Source organism: Triturus cristatus, chromosome 1_2 (assembly GCF_964204655.1).
Source record: "Triturus cristatus chromosome 1_2, aTriCri1.1, whole genome shotgun sequence".
NCBI classification, from domain to species: domain Eukaryota; kingdom Metazoa; phylum Chordata; class Amphibia; order Caudata; family Salamandridae; genus Triturus; species Triturus cristatus.
In genome coordinates, this window is record NC_140580.1 from 1,101,696,017 (window position 1) to 1,101,718,043 (window position 22,027).

At 47.2% G+C, this 22,027-nt stretch overlaps 1 protein-coding gene across 4 annotated transcripts in view; it reads left to right on the forward strand.

Moving 5' to 3' along the window:
• Positions 1 to 22,027, forward strand: part of LOC146868749 (uncharacterized) — a 227,555-nt gene that overhangs the window by 66,389 nt on the left and 139,139 nt on the right. Inside the window, exon 1 of one of the 4 annotated variants that reach the window (XM_085613719.1) lies at positions 10,553 to 10,958. The exons of 1 other annotated variant lie outside the window; for it this stretch is intronic. The gene's annotated coding sequence lies outside the window, so the exon portion shown is untranslated. Of the gene's footprint in view, positions 1 to 10,552; positions 10,959 to 19,550; positions 19,978 to 20,300; positions 20,327 to 22,027 lie in introns of those variants that run through there. 2 more of the 4 variants (XM_085613718.1, XM_085613720.1) reach the window with 2 other exon arrangements.

Below are 22,027 nucleotides of genomic sequence, written 5' to 3' on the forward strand. Positions count from 1 at the left end.
GGGAGACGGGAGAAGGCGGCAACGGAATGGCTTGGTGTTTTACAGGTGCCGCAGGCCAGCAGCAGTGGGACCCGGAAGGAGAGCCTGAAGTTGCCAGTGGCCGGAGGAGCGTGTGGTGCCAGTGAAGCTTGCAGGTGAGGGTGCTTGGTGGGATGCGTGGGATGAAGGTGGCAAAGGGGGACGGAAGAAGGCCTGCTGGTCGATGGGTGTTGGGGATGGGTCTGTGCGGGAGGTGGGAGCTCCGGCCAAGGTGGCAGAGACGGCAGGGGGGGAAAACAGTTGGTGGGTGCTGGTGTTCAGACTGACAAGCTGGGGGAGCAGGATGTGAAAGACGAATAGGGGGATAAACATCGCAAGAAGTTGCCGTACATGGGCTTGGCCATGCCCTTGGGGTCGCATTTATCTGAGAAACCGAGGTCTAGGATTTGGAAGCACGAATATGTGGATGTTTTCAAGCTGTTGCACAGGGAGATTCAGGCCAAGGAAGGTTCGAAAGAGGAGGAATGGGAGTTGACTGGGCGGCCGAGAGTGCCGGTGAATATGGAGAATTGGACGTCTGCATTTTTAGGTCTCGGCTAGCGATGGCTGCGCTTGCGCAGTCTCGCTCGCGAGAGATAATGACTTGGGAGAAGAGAGGCTTGAACCCGCCCCTCTTCTACCCTGTTCTCCATTGGCTGGCCTAGTAAATGCTAGCCAGCCATTGGAGAAGAGGTCCCGTCACTCCAATCCTGCCCCGTCCTTTTCGGATCGGGGGGCGTGTTTTTTGCGAAAAGTCTCAGGGAGGAGACAACAGCAAAACACGCCCCCGAATCCGAAAAGGACGCTCCCTTTCTCCGAGGCATTTCTGCTGTGCCTCGGAGAAAGGCGGTGGTGTGATTGTCCTCTCCCCCTGCTCAACACGCTAGATCCTGAAATGTCCTGAAATAAGATGAACCCCATTTCCCCCGAACACAGGCCCTGAACGCCCAGGAGAATGAACAGTGTCGGATATTGTGGGATGGCCCAAGACCTCATGAGTCATATTTTAACTCGGCACCAGATTTTAAGGACTAGTTTAAACTAATCTCCAGGGTTGCAGGCTGTGGGACGATCCACCAGAGGCCTCTTCAAACCGCGCGCCGCCGGTTTTGGTCACACCGGACCAGACCGTACCACAGTCTCCTAACTCCAGCTCCAAACAACACAGCCGCCATTCATCGGGCACTTGGAGCACCTACTCCGGACAAACCACCCCCAACCCCCACTCGGAGCATTCCCTGCTTTCCCAGCCCCAGCGGCGCCCCTCCCCGCAAACCGCGCTAAACTCCTCCTTCTAAGCGTCACAGGGGCCCAGGACGTGACCGAGGAAAAAGTTTGTGGAGACTCCAAGAAACTTTTTACATTCAAGCTGAGGCTGGTTACAAAGTAGCATTTTTTTTATTTATTTGTTCCTGTATGTTTTACTCCCATTGTACAAGGTGGGTGCAAGCCTCCGAAAGGATTCGGCTTCCGGGTGTGTGAGGTCCCCAACCCCCCCCATCGGGAACAAGGGGAGGAGAGACGCAGCGCCGCCCCCATCCCCAGCCCAGGCTGCGGACAGACGGGGCCCTCCCTCTTCCCATCAGTCCCTCCACCCGCTGGCTGTCTCCTCATTCTCCGTCTTTCGCAGCCTCTTCCCCTTCCGTCTCTTTCTATCCAGCTTCTGCCTGGAGGCTGGTGGGCAAGGGCCCCTCCTCGCTCTCCCCTCCACGGCACCGCCCTCCCGGTGGTCACCCAGTGTTTTTTTGCCTACTCCGATCACCCTGTTCGAGTATTTCAATTTGCTTACTACGGCCGAGGTTTTGCTCGCAACCATCCCAGTCAGCTTTCACACCGTGCGTGCTCTCATTGAAACATCATTGCGGTTTCTTGCTGCAGTTGCACACTCCCCCGATACTTAGCTGGCTATCCGCTCTCATGCGTTTATTGAATACAATTCTCTCGACCAGTACACACGCTTACCTCGGTTCTTGCCTCAGAATGGTGTGTTTCACAGGTCGTTTTCGGATACCTCCAGATATAATAATCCGCCAGCGTTCACTGCTCCCGGTTTGATTAAATCCTCCAAAGCGTTTCCAGTTCACCGTTTTATGCAGCGCTCACTGTTGGTGCAGTCCCCTGCGGCAGAACCACGCCGCTCAATATTTACACACAACCCTCCCAGCCAAGAGGACAAATGGATCGATTTTTATGATTTTCTTACTTCCTCATTTGCAGGGATATAGGCAAAGACAACGATCTATGCGTTTTGGTATTTCAAATGTCTTGTTCATGATCAGCTGACCACTTGTAACCACCCCCTTTAAGTATTCAAATGGTTGTTACTTCATTTCCTATTGGTGTTACAAGCGCCCCTTTGCATTCTGGAGGATATAGTTTTTACAGTTACTAAACTCGTGAAAGTGAAATTAACAAGCATTTACAGTGCAACGGTCTCGGCATTGTTAAAGTTAGAGCTATTGGCATTGCTCATGACAATGCCGTTTCTTTAAATGTTTTAAAAACAAAAACATAAACAAAAATAATGTCATGAGCAATGCCAATAGCTCTAACTTTACCAATGCCGAGACCATTGCATTGTAAATGCTTGTTGATCTACGCTAGCATATATTGTGAGAAGCATCTGGTTATGGCCATAGCGCTGCTGAAGTATATGGATATTATCCGCAAAGCCCAGATGCATTTCGGTGGCTTTGCATGGCTCAGTTACGACGAGGAGTTCACGGCCAGGATCAGTGTTAACCCGGACAAGCCATGGGGGGAGGTGGATCAGGAACTTTCAATATACGACCACAACCAACCCCTTTCAATTGTATTCACTATAGAACTGTCCCACAGAAAAGATAACACTTTATCTATAACATCATTTTATTTTATTTTCAAAATTATTTTTATTTTTCAATAGACTAATATCCAAGATTAATAAAAAATATGCATATCAATTCATTCAGAAAGGAAAAATCTCAAAAAAGATGAAGCTATACATTTTGGTAAAAGTACATGATTCAACAATAGGTAATAAATAACAACACAGACATAAGGGACGAAACAAATCAGTGGGTCAGAGAAGGAAAACACAGTTGATCACAGACAATACATAACAATAATATACATTACAAACAATATATACAACACAAATGCGCCGACGCGCGTTTCAGAATTCCATGTACCATCCTTCCTCAGGGCGCTGATGGTGAATTCAAAGCAGTCAAAGTTATTAGATACACAAATTTAATTCGGTGTATTCATACCTCCGGATACAAGTCAAAGCTCCGTCAAAAATATCTGTGGGAACAGTTACAACATTTTTTTATTTGTCTGAATTAATCATATTCTAAACATAAAATGTCCCTAAAGAGCTTAGTCTGAGAGTCACTCAGTCATTAAATCCCAATAGAGTGAAAAGAAGAGCCAATCCCAATCCGTAGAACCTATGGTGTCTCAATACATAAAAGTCAAAAAATAAAAGGGATAGTAAAAAGATCCATAGAGCAATTACTCAGTGAAAAAGAGTTAGCTAGTGAATATAGAAAGACCAAATACACCCAAACTAAAAATAAAGATAAAAAACTCAAATTCTACATACTTGTGATGTTGCAGGAGGAATATGTCAAAAGCAATCTATCGACAAGCAATGGCTGAGCCTTAAACAATCTTTTTACTTCGTATAAATCAATATATATATCTGTCGTCACATGAAGATATGAAGAAAAGGACTCAGGCTATTAGAGCAGAGAATGTCAAAACGTGGACATCCTGAATATTCACTACGGTTGAATGCTAAGGTCTTAAAAGGCATCGACTACAAAAGAAGAAAAATAAATATTCAGATTTTAGTCTGAAAAATCAACAAAAAATTTCAAAAAGGAACCTAAAGAGCACACACCAACCTATTGCGGATGGAGTAATAATATGTCCAAAACGAATAACACACTGGATTCGATGATACACTTTAAAACGGGCACATCCGTATCCGCAGATTACTATGGCCAAAAGAAGTTAGAAAGTAAGTGAACAGTTAAGACAACATTTGTAAGAGTTCCATTTAATAATACTCTGTTAAAGGAACACAAACTAATACTAATATGGCTTACTTGGTATTTAGGATAATAGATGAATTATTCCATATGGTCCGTGCTTCTAGTAACAATAGCTAACATAGCCTTGTAATGATTCTAAATTGAAACAAATCTAGAAACAAACAGAAAAAGAGTAGAGCAATCGAATTAGCCATATCTACCAGCCTTGACGATAATATATTCAAGAGTACTAGTTACCAGTTTAAATAGCCAAAAATGAGGCTAATAGAACATTTGGGGTGTCACGTCAGATGTGGAGACCAAAAGCGGTCCATCATGACAAACGTTATACAGAAATAGCACCCTGTCGCTATCGAGCTTCTAGCGAAAAAGGGAACATGGCAAAAGCCCCAGTATAATCACACTAACTTCATCTTGACAAAAGTTATACGGTCCATCATGGCAAATGTTATATAGAAATAGCACCCTATCTCTGTAGAGTTTCTAGCAAGAACAGTAACGTGGCCAAAGCCCAAGTAAAGTAATACTTACTCGATACTCAAGTTCCTCTAGAGTCAAGGATCCGCAGTGCGTCTTCGGTATGCACGTAACTAGAAATGCTAGGTCTCCATCATGAAGCCTCTATACATAGGTCCGATTTCTCAATTAGAACATCAAATAGACATCACCTGAGAAATCGGAAGTAGAGTAGTCCGCGGGAATCCTAGAAAGTGCGTCACAAGGCCGTCACCATATTGAATTACAATGAGCCCGTAACGCGAAAGAAATACATTTAACGCTAACAGAAAAGCTGGTCCAAGTGTCGTATTCATGAGAGGGCCGCCATATTGAAGTTTCACGGGCATATCCTGGAAAAACGCCATAGAGTCGTCGCCATATTAGATTATAGTGAGCCCGTAACATCAAAGGAATGCATCTAATACTGGGAAAAAGCCTAGTCCGAGCGTCATGTTCATAATATACCTCAAGGTGCCACCATATTGAAGTTTCACTGGCATATACGGGACAGCTCGGCAGAATGGAGAATCCAGAACAACAGGTGGGCATCCACAAAAGAACCTCCAAAACACGCCTGAGGCAATCGGAGTAAACATACACTCCAATCAATTATTAAAAAAGATCAGGAACTTTGGGCACAATGGATGTCCTCCACTCAGTCGGCGGCATCTACACACACGGCCAGCGGGCTTCCGGTTTCTTATCGGCCATTTCAGCCGCGTCCCGCCCAGTCTGGGGCAGGAGGGCAAGGTGTTTCAGGGGGAGCGGGAGGGCAGACTTTTACCTCAGGGACAACGGACAGTCACCTAAACCCGGGTGGGTTACCACAGGGGCCTGTTGGAATTTCAATGTAGGTTTCTGCACGCGGCACCCTTGCAAATTCAAGCATGAGTGCTCCAAGTGCGGCGGGCGCCACCTTGTCACGCAATGTCTCACGCTGGCCACCCCCTCCGAGCAGTGGCGGATTACTAAAGGACGGGGGCAGGCTTGGCCAAAGGGCTCCTACACCGGTTGATGTGGAGGCCATGGGTCCATGGCTCTCTAGATACCCTGATAGGGAGGCGGCGTTGAAGATTCATTGGGGTTTTGCAGAGGGGTTTCGTGTGGGTTATCAGGGTCCCAGGGAGCAGAGATGGGCGGGAAATTGAGGTCAGCAAAAGAATTGCCAGGGGTGGTGGAAGCAAAATTGAGGAAGGAGGTGCTGGAGGGTAGGATCGCGGGTCCTTTTGACACATGGCCGATGCCGGATCTCATTATCTCCCCGCTGGGGGTGGTGCCCAATAAGGAAAAGGGGGAGTTTCGATTGATCCATCATTTGTCTTGGCCGGAGGGGACGTCAGTGAATGATTTCATTGCGGTGGAGGATTCCAAGGTGTTGTATGCGTCAGTGGATGATGCAATCAGCTTGGTGCAGGCGTGCGGCTGGGCGGCGGAATTGGCAAAGTGTGACATCAAATCGGCGTTTCGCCTCCTTCCGATTCATCCAGCGGATTTCTCATTGTTGGGGATGCAATTCGGGGGGGCAATTTTTGTTGATAAGGTCTTGCCCATGGGCTGCGCGATTTCCTGTGCTCTATTTGAAACTTTCAGTTCCATTCTGCAGTGGGCCTTCACGGACAGAAGTTGGCACCGGCTGGTGTCTCATTACATGGATGATTTTTTTGTTTGTTGGAAGAGGTCAGACGGGGGAATGTGAGGAGGTTCTGGGCAGTTTCAGCGACTGGCCCGTGATTTTGGGGTCCCTTTGACGCCGGAGAAGACGGCTGGGCCCAGCTGTTGTCTGACATTCCAGGGTATTGAGCTGGACTCCGTGGCATGATCGGCATGTTTACCTGAGCAGAAAGTGGTGGAGATGCAGTAATTCTTGCTGCGCGTGATGGGGGAACGGAGGCTTGATTTGCGGACGGTGCAGCGGCTCTTGGGTTTGTTGAACTTTGCGTGTCGAGTGGTGAGGGCCGGGAGGACCTTTTGCCGACGTCTCAGCATGGCTATGTCTGGGGCGGTGCTCCCTCATCACATAGTCAGGATTTCGATGGGGGTGCGGGCGGACTTGAGGATTTGGCATTGTTTTTTGGCTGACTTCAAGGGTGTGTCTTTAGATTTTGTGGATGACAGGATGATGTGGCAGGTGCAGATTTTTTCTGACGCTGCTGGTGCTGAGGGGTTCGGTGTTTTTTCGGGGACGGGAGGTGGTGTGCGGAGCAGTGGCCGGTGCTTTGGTTGAATCAGGGCAGGAGCATCGCGTTACTAGAATTTTTTCCTGTGCTGGTTGCACTGGAGGTATGAGGACCAGAGTTTCAGAACAGATCGGTCTTATTTTCATGTGGACAACAGGACGGTGGTTGACCTGGTAAACAATCAGAAAGCGAGGGACCTGCGAGTGCTGCGCTTGCGGCGAAGTTTTATGCTGCTATGTTTGCGATTCAATGTGCTGTTTCGCACTCAGCATGTCCCAGGCACAAGCAATGACATTGCGGATGCATTGTCTCGTTCGCAGTGGCAGCGTTTCAGGAGACTGGCACCGGGAGCGGAGGCTTGCAAGACCAAGGTGCCGGAGGGTATCTGGGCCTGGGGGGAGTGAGAGTAGTGCGCCTGGTAGAGAAGTCTATAGCTGATTCCACAAGGCGCTCTTACCGCTTGGCATGGTCTGAATTCGGCGCGTTTCTGGGATGGACCAGTGTGACATGGCGTATGTCCCGGAGCAGCTGTGAACAGGGAGTCGTGCACTTTGTTTTAGATTGTATGGACAGAGGTTTGTCGCAGGTTACTATTGCAGGGAAGTTGGCTGGGATTTCTTTTTATAGCATTATGTATTTGGGGTTTGATCCAGCTAAAAGTGAGTTACTGAGCAGAATGTTGAAAGGCTGGGGAAAGGAGAGGGGGAAGGTTGGGGGAGAGGCCCTGAGGGAGACAATCACGTTTGACTTGTTGGTTGAATTGTTGGCAGAGTTGCCGCAGTGTTGTTACGATGTTTTCGAGTTGGCTTTGTTCCGCTTGTGCATGATTTGGATGTTTATTGGGGCTTTTCGGGTGTCTTGAGTTGGTAGGGGCCAGGGGCACAGCTGGCAGAAGGTTTGAGGATGTGAGGCTGGATGGGTCACGTTTGGGTATCTGGTTGGGTCATTCCAAGACAGACCAGGTGAGGAGAGGCAAGTGGGTGTGGTTGTGTGAGAGTGGTTGTGCAGGGGCTTGCCCGGTACGGGAGTGGAGTGCGTTTTGTCAGCAGGCAAAAACATCGGCAGGGGAAATTTTTTGCCATGCCTCTAAAAGGCGGGTGACAGCGTTTCAGCTGTTGGCAGTGTTGCGAATGGCATTGAAACGAATAGGTAGGGACCCTGCAAAATATGGGACTCATTCTTTTCGGATTGGCGCGGCGACGGCAGCAGCCCGGCTGGGGTGGACTTGGGATAAGATTAGGCGGATTGGGAGGTGGAGGTCTTGTTGTTGTGAGCATTATGTGCGTAAATGACAGCGGGCGCGCGCGTTGGTGTAGGCGTTGGGGCTGCTGGAGCGGTGGTGGTTTGGTTCGTTTGTACTAATCTCTTTTTCTTTCGTAGGTTGCGTTGTGGGTCCAGGAGCTAAGACGGTTACCTGGATTGTCGGACATTGTTTTGTTCATTGGGCATCAAAATACGCGGACAGGCAGGTGTACGCTGGTGGGGCAAGAGCAGGATGCGCTGGGGAGCCTTGTTGCCTTGGCTGACAAAAAAGGTGTCTCAGAGGGGCTGCCCGGACATGATTGTTATCCACTTGGGGGAAAATGACTTGGTGAAACAATCCGGAGTGTCTCTCCTACATTTGATGCAACGGGACTTGGAAGCCATGCGAAGCAATCTGGCTGGCGCCTGTATTGTTTGGACTGAATTCATACCGCGCCGAATCTGGCGGGGGGCGTTGAAGCCCGCAGCTGTCGAAAGAGCAAGGCAAAAGCTGAATAGGACCATGAGAGTTTTTTGTGGTAACAATGATATCAAAGTTATTGCTCACACAGGGTAACGGCTCTAGGAGCCCCTTCTTTTTCGCGATGATGGAGTGCACCTTTCGTACATGGGGGTAATGCTTATTATATGATGGAATTGAGGGATGTCATCAGTAAATTGTGGAATGAGTCCATTTAGTGTCGACGGATTTGAGGTGCACTCGAGCTGTGTGGGGCAGGTAACCGCCCTCCGGGGGTTTTCTGGTTGGCGGTACTTGGGAGGGGGGGGGAGTCCATGACGGGCATACTCACCCTTCCGGGGAGGGGGATACAGGTGCAATGTGGGGGTGCGTCATGCAGGAGTGCGATGGCTGGAGATGATGGAGGAGGTTGAAAGAGAAGTGAGGAAGCGAATGGGATAAGTGAAGAGGTCGCTGGGTGATGTGGGAGTGAGTAATTGGAGTGTGGGAGTGAATGGAGGGATGAGAGACATGAGGTTGGGGATTGTTGGGGGTTATTGATGTTGTGTTATATGTTGATCAACCCTGTCCTAATAAATGGCCTTTTACGCTAACTAACAGTGTGGAGTGGTTATTGCGCGATCGCGGTACCCGCGCTTTACTTATAACATTAAAAGTAAAGCGCGGTGCCACGATTATACCAAAGGTAAAGAAATAGTTTTTATTTTCTATTTCTTTACTTTTGGCATAATCGCGGCACCCGCGCTTTACTTTTAATGGTATAAGTAAAGCACGGGTGGCGCGATTATACCAAAAGTAAAGGAATAGAAAAAAAAACCTATTTCTTTACTTTTGGTATAATTGTGGCACCCTCGCTTTACTTATAACATTAAAAGTAAAGCGCGGGTGCCGCGATTATACCAAAGGTAAAGCATTTGCAATGCAATAATTCTCACATTACTGAAAGTTTGAGCTATTGGCTTTGCAAATAATTATGCAACACCAATAACTCAAACTTTTAGTAATGCAAGACCTATTGCATTGCAAATGCTTGGTTTTTTTTACTTAAGAAGTTTGGAACATCGGACAGCACTTATCCTATAGATTTACCCATGATACGTTTATATTGTAACACTAAGTCACAGCCTTTGCAATTGAAAGTTTGAGTAATTTCTTTACTAACAAAACACATTTGAGAAACACAACATAGCATATCCTAGTGCCATTTTTAGTCCACGTTTTGAATTTTTTGTAGATGCCACACTTTTTGCTAAACCCACCTTATAATAAAATGTCATGGCAAACATAAATGGTTTCTCATCTCTATGAACATAGCTTGTAATATGTAATTCACAAACATTACTTTATCAAACCAGGTCCAATGCCAATCATTGTAATAATCATTCAACATCATGTTGCATTAAACGCCATTAAAAAAATCTACAATAAAAACAACTGTGGTGCTTTGTGAGCTTAAAGTAGGACTTTTCTGTCTTGAAGGTTTGTATGTTTAGGAATCGACATGCAGTGCTTTATATGTACAATTGGCTTATAAAAAAAGTCAACCCTGACTATGTATGTTCAGTGAGTAATAATATTTTCTCCAGTCCTAGTATGCATCTCAAACTTCACCCAGCCACAGAATATTCAGTGTGGGCTGGGGCTCTTGACACCTCTCTCAGCATATACTAAATATGCATTTTAAATTAGCACATTCGTAAGCGCACCAATGTGGTTTGTACTTTGGCGTTCCTAACCACCTCCCTTTGGACTGGGAATGACAGGCTTGTTTGTTCCCTCGAGCTTTTTTTTAGGGAATTGGGCATGAATTTTCTCCGTCTCCTCCCTGCGCAATGTTTATGCAAGGCTTGGGAGCGGTGCACAGATGGCAAAGAAATGAAAGCCAGGAATGGGACTAATATTCAGTGCGGTCCACTGGCATTTTGTACAAGGAAGTCAGTAGCAGCAGCTAACCAGACAGCCAGCTGCAGTTTTACAAGAAGAGGCAGCTCTGGAAAGTACATGTTTAGGCTTTCCAGATGTGACTGCGTGGATGCTGGAAGGCGGCAACTCATCGCCTACCTTGAATCCCCAGTACATAGGTGAAGGCAACTGCAGTGCGTCATAGCCTGCACCCCCATACTTCCTTCATTCTTTCCAAACGTTGGCCCCTCTCTTCCCCTACACAAGAATGCGGTGTTTTGCCCCTTCCAGCGGCAGGGTGTGATTGCTGCCTGTTTGTTTTGCTGGAGCTCAGTGCGGAGACCGCCAGACTGTAGCCCTTCGAAGAGGCGCCTCTGGGAAGCACAAGGCATGTTCTCTCTTGCCCTCTGTCTCTCTCGGCCACACTCGTGGCTAAATTCCTAAAGCGACCAGGAAACGCCGAAAAATGTGCGAGGCCGTGAGTTTTCAGAAACAGTTGCCAAGTTTCTTGCCGGTGTCGTTGATTTATGCAGCGCCTTTGCTGATTTCCCATACGAGACCTTTTGATTGTTTTTTTCATCTTACATCGACGGATGCAAGGTAAGTGTTTCCGCGGAGCTCAGCTTTGCTTCCTGCTTCTGTAGTGATTGGCGGCTCTAGTTTCTTCTCCCCAAGGTGGCTGCTGGGCTGCTTGAATTCAGCATCAATGGGGCGGTCACTACAGGATTTCTTCGGGATGATAACTACCATTCCTGTGAAGAAGGACCCATGGCCACAGAGGTGTAATGCAGGCCCCTGTAGCCCCTGTGATGGGCTTTTATTTATTTCAAGATGATCTCTATGTCGCATGTATATTGGTGTTTTTTTCCTTCTCCGTGTCATAGGATGGTCAAAGCAGTCTACGTTGTCAGGAGGTTCATAGTAGTCTACGTTGTCAGGAGGGTCAAAGCAGTCTACGTTGTCAGGAGGTTCATAGTAGTCTACGTTGTCAGGAGGGTCAAAGCAGTCTACGTTGTCAGGAGGTTCATAGCAGTCTACGTTGTCAGGAGGTTCATAGAAGTCTATGTTGTCAGGAGGTTCATAGTAGTCTACGTTGTCAGGAGGTTTATAGAAGTCTACGTTGTTGTGGCATTATAAGCTACAAGGAGTTCTGTCGGGTATCTGGATTTCTTCATGTAATCAAAACTATACCACCAATGCATGCAGACCATGCATGCATGCATGGTCTGGAAAACGGAGTGGAGAGTAGACACTTTCCACATCATAGGTAGAGGGTAGTCCTATACTTGACCAATGTTTAACACTCCATAATGCAACTCAATAAAGAAAGAAATAAACAACATTCAACAAAGCCCTTACTTATTGCATATATTCATAATGATATATCCAAATGTTATAAACTGTTTTCGTGTAGGGCTGTTACGACACTAACATAAAGCAGACAACATGCGGAGTAGTGACAAAAAGTGCAAAAGTGCTTAGCAAAACACAATACAAAAGATGTACATAAAACACAAATAAAGAAAATGTCTGTCCTTTCTGTATTGACTAGTTCAACATCCACCCTATCACATCTTTAGTTCCATTTAAAGGATTGTTGACCAAGGACATTGACTGGTAAAATTGTCGTCAACGTTTCAACCCTTTGTGTATATGTTAGTTTTTACAGATCACAATGGGTCTTCCTCAGGAATAGTAAAATAAGGACAGCCAAGCTGTTGAAAATTCACAGCATGAGATCTGTCAGTATTCCATAGTTATCTTCCAGCAAGGGGTAGATATTTCCAAAGTTACAATGTTGCCCAGCATGTATCCACAGTTCACTTATTTGGGATGGAAAATTTCAGATTAGAACATCCTTTGTAAGATGTGACCGTTCTGTAGTAAAAAGTTCACTGTAAAGAGTGTAGAAAATTGCAGCTCCATAGTGTCTCCAAACAAATCTGTGATGACTATTCTCAAAATGAACTTGCGTAGAGACAATAGATTGGTCTGCATACTATGCTGGTATAGTTTTGATTACACAAAGCAATTGAGATACCCAACAGAACTCCTTGTAGCTCATAACAATATATACCCAGGTTCTGAGGGACATAGGGTAACCCCATTATTTTTGATGGTACATTGTCATGGCGGCAGTTTCTTCTACAAAAGAGTGCTTGTCTGCAGTGTCCCCTAACCTCTCTCTCTGTGATGTGTTTCCTATCCACTGCACACTGGAGTTCAGCTTTCTCCGTTGATGCCTTGTCACCAGGAATGAGTAGCAGTCTGGCATGCCTGGTAGCAGTCACACTTGCAGACACACTACTAACACCACTCTCACATCCTCACAGCCTAGGAGACACACACCTTACCCCAGGGTCGGCTTCAGAGCTGGTGGCACCTGATGTAGCAATGCTTGTAGCAATGCTTGTTGGCACCCCCCATTGACCACCTTCGCCACAAATTCCCTCACTACCACCCTTTAACGGTACCTCTCAAGTCTCCATAACCCCTCTCTCTCAAAAGCATTTAATTAGTTTTATAGCACCACTCAAAGCAGTGTAGGGTGTCAGAGCACCATCACACTCACATTGCACAGAGACAATCAATAATTTGTGTGTAAATCAGTGCATAGGAAATTTTACATAAGACAGAGGACTACAAGGTGTAGGAGTTGCATCTCGTCTATACTGGTAGGCTGTATAGTTTAAGAGCGCTTGGCTTGCAGAAGCACAAACTCAGGGCCTCATTTCTGAGGTTTTGGCGCAAGGCAGTGCCCCAAGGAATCTTCCTGAGCTGGCCTGCATCAAAAGAAAAGGGCAAGAATGCGCTGTATCTATGAGATTCGGCACATTCCTGTCCTTTTCCCCTGCGCTGGCGCACAATGGGCTGACAACAGCAGGCACCCTTGCGCCATGGGTCAAGGGTGGCTGCATTGCAGGGGTGATTGTTTATGTGCAGGAAGGCAAACAATCACAAGAGGTATTTTCCTCTTTCTATCCTCTTTCTGTGTGCTGCATTCTGCAGCACACATAGAAAGAGGATAAAACAAGGAGAAATAAGGATATTTCTCCTCGTTGCACCCCCCCCCCCCGACGCCGCCACTGGGGTGGTGTTAGAATCTGACGCATTCCCAGGTTTACGATTCCTTGTAAATTTGGGAATGCTTCAGCAGCACCCGGGGAATGCCCCTTTCATGCAGTGTTCTGCGTGAAAGAGGCACATATTTACAAGGACATGAAAAGCCACACAAAGTGGCTTTGCGTGCCTCGTAAATATGCAGAGGCACATTGCACCACCGGAGCATCTTAAAAGTGCTGCTCCGGTGGTGCAAAAGTGCCGCTAGGTGCCTCCTCAATGAGACCCTCAGAATTAAAACGTAACACAATGGTTGGGTGTTCTCTCTAATAGTAAGGGGGGAGATTTTCAAAAAAATCCAAGCAATGCAGCACAGCCCCCCGTGAGGCTGCACTGCATTGCGCGACAGGGAAGGAGCAGTAGAGTGCCAAATCCTTAGAGATAAGGCTCTCTTGTCCCCATTCCCTTGCGCCGATGCTAATTCAGCTGCTGTGTGCCAGACACACACCTTAGCGCCATAGCGCAAGGGTGTGTACATGAGTCTAGCATAGGTTTTGTACAGTAAAGGTAACCTTCCTGTACAAATTACTGTGCCTAGACATGTTGCAAAGCTCTTCCCAATTTGCAGGCAATGCAGATAAAGTCGGAAAAGCACGGAGAAATGAAAGTATTTCTCCTGTTAGTGCCTCCTTTGAAGGGGCGTTAACTTTTGACGCAAAACCATGTCTACAAATCTTTGTAAATATGGTTTTGCATCAAAGGGCATGGGTGGTTGCATGGGAATGCCCATGTGCCACCCATGTAACGACCCTTCGGTGCACAGTAACGCCAAGCAGTGCTTCACTCTGCTTTGTGCTACTTTGAGGGGGCTCACCAGCGTAAAATACGTTTTGTGGCGGAAAGTAAATAGCAAAAAAAACATTTTGCACTGGTTAGCATCACTTTTGTGGTGCTAACCAAGCGCAAAATGTTTGCAAAACTCCCCCCAAGATTTAATTTCTACTCAAATGCACCCTTTTTGCAGCATTAGGATGATAAAAGACTGGGGGGAAAACTCATAACGCTTTATTCTATACCTTACAGTTTTCTGTGCAGCTCTTTGATAACAGTTAATACTCACTGTTCTATATTTGGATTTTAAGTTATAAACTTAAACAAAACAAACAAAAGGTTCTCTCTGACAATAGGAACAACCCACTGACCTATTTACGCTATATGTACTTTGTGACCTGAAAGGTACACATTCTTTGTAGCAGACATGTTAACCCTATGTGCTACTTTATGATGAGTCAAAACTTCCAGGAAGAACAATAATCACTGAAAATATTTTGTCATTTTTATTGTTGCCTGAAAATTGCTGCAGACAAAGAACACAGCAGGAAGTTCTTATAAAACCATAATATACTTGAAAACACAGCACTGCTCCTATCCCCCCACCCCCCCACTCCGCTGCCCTGTGTGGTGGCACTTTTCGCACCGCCATAGAGCAGCCCTAGGGCAGCCCCTGCCTTACCAACCACTCTCACACCCTTCACAGACGAGTAGCTGCACTCTACCAACAGCAGTCCGAAACCCTTCACAGAATAGCAGTCTCACTCTGCCGACAGCGCTCTCACACCCTTCACAGACGAGTAGCTGCACTCTACCAACAGCAGACCGAAACCCTTCACAGAATAGCAGTCTCACTCTGCCGACAGCGCTCTCACACCCTTCACAGACGAGTAGCTGCACTCTACCAACAGCAGACCGAAACCCTTCACAGAATAGCAGTCTCACTCTGCCGACAGCGCTCTCACACTCTTCACAGACGAGTAGCTGCACTCTACCAACAGCAGACCGAAACCCTTCACAGAATAGCAGTCTCACTCTGCCGACAGCGCTCTCACACTCTTCACAGACGAGTAGCTGCACTCTACCAACAGCAGACCGTAACCCTTCACAGAATAGCAGTCTCACACTGCCGACAGCGCTCTCACACTCTTCACAGACGAGTAGCTGCACTCTACCAACAGCAGGCCGAAACCCTTCACAGAATAGCAGTCTCACACTGCCGACAGCGCTCTCACACTCTTCACAGACGAGTAGCTGCACTCTACCAACAGCGGACCGAAACCCTTCACAGAATAGCAGTCTCACACTGCCGACAGCGCTCTCACACTCTTCACAGACGAGTAGCTGCACTCTACCAACAGCAGACCGAAACCCTTCACAGAATAGCAGTCTCACACTGCCGACAGCGCTCTCACACTCTTCACAGACGAGTAGCTGCACTCTACCAACAGCAGGCCGAAACCCTTCACAGAATAGCAGTCTCACACTGCCGACAGCGCTCTCACACTCTTCTCAGACGAGTAGCTGCACTCTACCAACAGCGGACCGAAACCCTTCACAGAATAGCAGTCTCACACTGCCGACAGCGCTCTCACACTCTTCACAGACGAGTAGCTGCACTCTACCAACAGCGGACCGAAACCCTTCACAGAATAGCAGTCTCACACTGCCGACAGCGCTCTCACACTCTTCACAGACGAGTAGCTGCACTCTACCAACAGCAGACCGAAACCCTTCACAGAATAGCAGTCTCACACTGCCGACAGCGCTCTCACACTCTTCACAGACGAGTAGCTGCACTCTACCAACAGCAGGCCGAAACCCTTCACAGAATAGCAGTCTCACACTGCCGACAGCGCTCTCACACTCTTCTCAGACGAGTAGCTGCACTCTACCAACAGCAGACCGAAACCCTTCACAGAATAGCAGTCTCACACTGCCGACAGCGCTCTCACACTCTTCTCAGACGAGTAGCTGCACTCTACCAGCAGCAGACCGAAACCCTTCACAGAATAGCAGTCTCACTCTGCCGACAGCGCTCTCACACTCTTCTCAGACGAGTAGCTGCACTCTACCAACAGCAGACCGAAACCCTTCACAGAATAGCAGTCTCACTCTGCCGACAGCGCTCTCACACTCTTCTCAGACGAGTAGCTGCACTCTACCAGCAGCAGTCCGAAACCCTTCACAGAATAGCAGTCTCACACTGCCGACAGCGCTCTCACACTCTTCACAGACGAGTAGCTGCACTCTACCAACAGCAGACCGAAACCCTTCACAGAATAGCAGTCTCACACTGCCGACAGCGCTCTCACACCCTTCACAGACGAGTAGCTGCACTCTACCAACAGCAGACCGAAACCCTTCACAGAATAGCAGTCTCACACTGCCGACAGCGCTCTCACACTCTTCACAGACGAGTAGCTGCACTCTACCAACAGCAGACCGAAACCCTTCACAGAATAGCAGTCTCACACTGCCGACAGCGCTCTCACACCCTTCACAGACGAGTAGCTGCACTCTACCAACAGCAGACCGAAACCCTTCACAGAATAGCAGTCTCACACTGCCGACAGCGCTCTCACACTCTTCACAGACGAGTAGCTGCACTCTACCAACAGCAGACCGAAACCCTTCACAGAATAGCAGTATCACTCTGCCGACAGCGCTCTCACACTCTTCACAGACGAGTAGCTGCACTCTACCAACAGCAGACCGAAACCCTTCACAGAATAGCAGTCTCACACTGCCGACAGCGCTCTCACACTCTTCACAGACGAGTAGCTGCACTCTACCAACAGCAGACCGAAACCCTTCACAGAATAGCAGTCTCACTCTGCCGACAGCGCTCTCACACTCTTCACAGACGAGTAGCTGCACTCTACCAACAGCAGACCGTAACCCTTCACAGAATAGCAGTCACTCTGCCGACAGCGCTCTCACACTCTTCACAGACGAGTAGCTGCACTCTACCAACAGCAGACCGAAACCCTTCACAGAATAGCAGTCTCACTCTGCCGACAGCGCTCTCACACTCTTCTCAGACTGGCAGTCTCACACTTCTGACTGTACTCCACAACCCCTCACACAAAAGCTTCACACACACACTACCAGAAGCCCTGGCGAAGGAGGGCGCTCCTCTCTTCACTCGTGGCTGACTTGAGGCAGCATTTGATAACATGTTTAAGAGCGCTTTGATATCAGACTGTATGGCGTTCATTTGTTGGGTGTGCTGTGTGCTACAGTGATTTATATTATCTTCGGGGGTGGGGGGCAGGAGGGAGAGAAGTTTGCCCACTATTAGATGAACAGTACAAACCTTGTGGACAAATACCCTTTCCTCTTTCTTTCTCTCTGTGTCACACACATGGTGTGTTCCTGACATATATATTTCGTTTTTCTTGGACCAATTACTCTCTTCCACATATTCTGTTTGATAACTGTATTACACTAAAGTTGTCACACTCACGATTGGGTCTGTCTAGATGCTTAATGGCACATGGGGTAATGGAGTGGGGCACTCCTTATAGAAGGGGCTCTGCACGTGACCCACATCTGTATCACTGTGTGTTTTTAATGGTGTTGGAGGGTAACAATGGTATTTGACACTCTTTTGTGCTTTCACTATGTTTTTGTATGTGTTGTTCTGTATGATGTTAAGTTTCGGATTCTATATTTTTGAATATATGTTTATAGCCCTGAAAAAGTTCATTTTCTTTGAACGAACCGCGTGCGCTCTTTTTACAGAGCAAAGGAAATTAAAATAAAGGAGTCTATAAATTGAGGACTTTGGAGCCTTTGTTATGGGGTGCACCTTCCCTTATTGTTTTCTTCTGCATGTCTCTGCTGGCAGCAGTATCATTCATCGTCTGGTACTGGGGTGAGAGTGCACCACATCATACTTAATTCATGGAACATTGTGGGAGGTGCGGTTACTTGTTGTCCGCCGTTGCCTTGTGTTTAACAACACTACTTGAAGAGTAGCACTCGCACAAAACTGACAGCACTCTCACACCCTCACAGAGTAGCGCTCTCACACTACTGAGATCACCCTCACAGAGTAGCGCTCTCACACTACTTAGATCACCCTCACAGAGTAGCGCTCTCACACTACTTAGATCACCCTCACAGAGTAGCGCTCTCACACTACTTAGATCCCCCTCACAAAGTAGCTCTCACACACTACTGAGATCACTCTCACACCCTCACACAGTAGTAGTCTCACACGACCAAGAGTGCTCGTGGCCTTCACAAGCTAGCAATCTCGTTCGACAAACCAAACTCTCTAATTTTTCACACAGAAGGAGTCATGCTCTCACAGATCCATCACAATACCACTCTCGACCTTCAAGCAGCACTCTCACACCACTCATAATAGAAATTACAAATTACAGACTGCACCCTCATATCCCTGAGAGGAACAGCCCCAAGCTTCCAACTGGGCTCTCACACTACTCGCAAACTAGCAGTCTAACAATATAGAATGCACTCTCACCCCTCACGGATAGCTGCAAAGCCAATAGGTCTTGCTAAAAGTTTCTTTCCAATCTTATGTTTGTGGTATTGTGAACGAATGAGTAGGTAAACACACAAATTGAGACGGTGGGTGGATGAAAAGTTGCTTACGCGAAAGATGGTTGACCGACTGCATGTATGATGAGTGAGTAACAGGTGCACATATTAAGTGAGTTTGTGATATGCGAAAGATGATTGACTAACTGTACGGTTGATGAGTGAGTGACCTAAATACACAAATGCCCATCCGGCATTTCTACGTGTACCCCAGATGTATTGGCTTTGCTGTAGTGGCGTAGCTAGAGCTACTGCCACCTGGGGCAGACCCTAAGTTTTCCGGCAGGTAAGAGCGCGGGGGTGGCGGCCGATGGATAACTTGTTCGCCATGTTGATGGTGGTAGTCGACAGACATGGCTTGCTCACCTCTGCCGCCCCCAAAAACAGTGCAGCCCGGGGCGCACAGACCCCCCTCCCCTCAGCTACGCCACTGCTTTGGTGTTGCTTGTTTCATGTAAAGCTGGTATGTGCTTCACATGGTTAACCTAGATGCCAGGTTGCAGTCACAACGTGCTTTATACCTGGCAGAGAGTTAGTTTTGACTATAATCAATCACCTGTGACACCACAAGCCTGGCCTCGTGACTTTAACCTCCCACTCGTTGAGCAAATGCTGCACTTTCTTTGCTTCAGTGACTTATTTACTCCCCAAATCAGGACCGGATTATTGTGCCCAGAGCATGGCTTTTACTGCTCCGCATCTCATCGCAGAAAGAGCAGACCGTGTCCCCAATGAGATGTAGTCCATTTGGATAAGTGGATGCGTCTAAAATCCGAGCTGCCGCCACATTCCCACTGTTTGGATGCATTTCAATTCTGAACAAAAACAACAATGCCTCAGCAAATGGACAGCAGCCAGAAAAGTAGCAGCTTTTCATTTTATCAACTCTTGCAGATCATGGCCTCGCTAACCTACAAAACTGCTGTCACAGCCCAAAGATATTGGTGTCACAACAAGGCTTACTGTAAAGTTACTGTTACTCTCTTTCTCTGCGTGGGAGAGGTTTAGAAGCAACACTTTCTGTTGTGGTTTGTAGGGTGACTATACCTTCAGGTGTGGCTGAGTGCTCTGAAAAACTGCGAAGGATATAGGATGTTCATTTCTGTGTGAGCTCCTGGATTCTCGTCTAATTGGCGTTCAAACCTCTGTGACTTCGGTAAGTGATTGTGATTGGGAGTGAGTGTCTCAATAGTTTCAGCGCTCCGGCCATCATCTTCTTGTGTTTTCTTTGTTTGCCCTAAGTTGGCAGGGTGTGCCCAGACGTGGGTTCCTTTCTTAATTTGCCACTGGATTCAAGCTTGCCTGGCTGATGAGGGGTGTTATCCTGAAACCAGTCCCAGGATGCTTGTTTCCGGTCGAGGAAAGACCTTGCTTGCCAATTTGTGCTGGACTGTTCCCATGAGGCACAGGGTCAAGACTGATTTGCATATAGCTGGGTCTGAACTGGGGTGGCGAAGTGAAGTGAGCTAAAGAACGATGGATTCAACCCAGATCTGTGATTAAGGGTAAGCATCTGAATAGTTTCAGCGTTCCGTCCATCATCTCCTTGTGTTTTGCTTTGTTCGCCCTAAGTTTTATGTTTGCTTTGTTGGTCCTAAGTTGGCAGGGTATGCCCAAACGTGGGTCCCTTGATTACTTTGCCACTGGATTCAAGCCAGATTGGCTGATGAGGGGTGTTACCCCGTAACCGGTCCCCGGATGCTTTTTTCTTGGCCAGGGAAGACCTGGCTTGGCAGTTCGGGCTGGACTGTTCCCATGAGGCATAGGGTCAAGACTGATTTGGAAATAGCTGGGTCTGAACTGGTGTGGCGAAGTGAGTTAAAGAACGATGATAGATTCAATCCAGATCTGTGACTGGGGGTAAGTGTCTGAATAGTTTCAGCACTCTATCCATCATCTCCTTGTGTTTGCTTTGTCAAAAGGATTGAAAGGAGGTCATTTTGTTTGGCCGATGCTTATAAAAGTCGTACATTTCTAAACAAGTTTTTGACATTGTTAGTCAAATGAAGTTTCTTAGGTCTGGCTTAGAGACAGCTTTATCTGTATCGTTAGAGTAGAATATTGTTTTTCACAGATCTCACACATACTATAATATATAACGAGGGGTTTCATCCATTGGTCTGCTGAATTGTCATTCACATAGTGCTTCCTCCCAGTACATCATACAGCACGGGCCAGTATGTCACTTATTCACTGCCTTAACTTGAGTGATGCACAAAGCTTTCACATATTGTTCACATAAAATGTGGCAAGGAAGAATAGCAGTAAAGACATGTGATAGGTCTGAAGCTAGCAAGAATGAAGAAAGAAGTAAAGAGCATGCTTAAAGGGGAACACCTGTTGTAAAGCACTCTGACTCAGCTGATCTGATAGACTTGTTATCTTTGATGTGAACATTTACTGTTGTAAAGCGCTCTGATACCTTCGGGTTTAGCTAGGCTAGTGCTATACACAGCTCTTAAATAAATAAACACCCAGATGCATTCCTCAACACAACTCCCACTAGGCTCAACATGGCTTTTATAGTGATGGAAAAAGGAAGTAGTGTCATGATCTGGAACTGCTGGTGCCAGATTAGAAAGAAAATACTTTATATAAATTAAGCTCAATCCCTGCCTTTCAACATGGCCAGCAAGTAACTCTGCATCCCAAGACCAACTATGCTTTCAAGGAGACACAATGTCTCACGCAACTGCCCCTTCCCCATCCTTTGTGAGACTGCCAACCGATATGACGCACAGCCACAGAGGAAAGACATCAGGCAACAGTATGTCTGCACACATTGTCAACACACCGCCAGTAAGCTACTAGCCCGACCACCGAGCAGGTAAGGCCGATTGCGTCCAAGGTGTGGGGGTCTCCTCTTCCCGTGGAGCTCTTAAAGCACAATGGCCTCCTTGACTGAAGCAATCCAATGACTGAAGTGGACTGCTCCATTGCCTCGTGCTGCAGGGTGTGTTGGGCATAAGCAAAATGTGAGTTGCACTAGAACAGGCCAATGGATGGAGAGGGTTGACCAGAAGTCCCTCAATGTGGGTATATATTTGTATTATTATTTTTGTTTGGAAAACATGAGGATGGCGAGACAGCTAAAGGAGTCTATTGCCCAGGCCTAAAACTATAAAAAGAGGACTAGGGGAGAAACAGTTTCAGCACCTTGTTATTAGAATAAATTGAAAATGCACACCGGGTGGCAACTGTTAGCC